Source organism: Orycteropus afer, unplaced genomic scaffold (genome assembly GCF_000298275.1).
Source record: "Orycteropus afer afer isolate SDZICR_OR568_19922 unplaced genomic scaffold, OryAfe1.0 scaffold01145, whole genome shotgun sequence".
In the NCBI taxonomy this organism is placed as follows: Eukaryota; Metazoa; Chordata; class Mammalia; order Tubulidentata; family Orycteropodidae; genus Orycteropus; species Orycteropus afer.
In genome coordinates, this window is record NW_006922732.1 from 171,176 (window position 1) to 172,826 (window position 1,651).

A 1,651-nucleotide genomic window follows, 5' to 3' on the forward strand; every position below is an offset into this window, starting at 1 on the left:
CTTACAAGGAACATGGATTGGCACAATGGCTACAACAATGGGCTTAGGTATGGCAGGGATCATGAGGCTGGCAGAGGACTGGGCAGTGTTTCGTTCTGCTGTGCATAGAGTTGCTATGAGTCAGAGATGATTTTACAGCGCTTAACAATACTGTTTGGCTAAAGGTGAGGAAAATGAAACTCTTACTTAGGTTCAGGGAATAATATAGTTACCACACTGCTTAGAGGGAAAAAGAGCAAATGCATATCAAATCAACAAAAATGTACATCTTTTTAAGCAATAAATTTTAAATTAATTTTAGAAAAAAATAATGTAACTTGTTTCTATAAGGCAGGTTTAATATAATATTTCATGCAGTGAAAATTGTAAGAAAAATAAATTTCTATAATTCTTCCATAATTAAAAAAAATCCAGTTTTTCCTTCTTTATTGTAACACACAAGTGAATGGTTTTAAAGTGTCGAGGTAGGAATTAGAAGAGTTCTATCAATTTTCAGAATTCTCATTGTATGCATGGTAATGAGAGTGTTACCATCATGCCATCCACTGAAATGCTATGTTCAACTTTTGGGCATGAGGTCTCCATGAGTCAGAATCAAATCCATAGCAACTGGTTTCATGTAGAGGACATGCTCCTTTTCTTTAACGGTGCCTTTAAACAATTCAATGTGGAAAATGGTCTCAGAGGATTCTGTCACTTCCCACATCAGCGGAAAACCACATTTCCCAGCCTTCAGGGGTACTTTCAAGGACTTTGTCGCTAGTACTTTAGAAAAACTTTGCCCCCCCCCCAGGAGGTTATCTCTTTCCATTAATAACGAAAGAGAAATCAAAACCATGGAAGGATTTATTGCAGAATAGCTGCCTTTGTGATTCATTAGTAATAACCAAAGACAAGCTGTGGATTCATGATTGTTCATCTTAAAAAATAATATAGCCCTTGACCTCTAGTGTTAATTGCTCACTGCCACAAACACCAAGCAGGTGAATGTGTTATATAGCACAATAGTTATCTGTCCTATGATTGTTATGTTTGCATCTGCAAATATCTATATTGTAAGACCACTATTAACAATTGTTTATAAAAATATTGCTTTTATCTTTTGTTTGACAGTTGTTGTTGTTTGTTGTTACGTGCCGTCGAGTCGGCCCCGACTCATAGCGACCCCTCCTTGGGTTTCCGAGGCAGTGTCACTACGGAAGTAGGATTGCCCAACCTTCCTTCCCAGGAGTGGCTGTTGTTTGACGGTAGTAATATGAAAATCCTTATTTCAATTACTTTTCATTTTTCCTTCGAAAGCTGTGATATGCTATGTTAATGCTAATCTTATTGATCATTTTAGTCTATATACTGGAAATCACATGATCACAATTACATTCATAAAGCAGATGATTATGGAGGTTGCTTTTTAAATATTGATCATTACTCTATGTGTGTAGGTAGACAGGTAAGTAAGTAGGTAGATAGATGGATCCATGGATGGTTAGAAAAATAAGTGATAGGTAGATAGCTGCCTTCAGTGGACTCTGATTCATGGAGACTTTGCATACAACAGAATGAAATGTTGCCTCTTTCTGGGTTGTCCTCAAAATTATTACATGTTCATATCCATCACTATGTCTATTATACTAATACATTTCACTGATGGTCT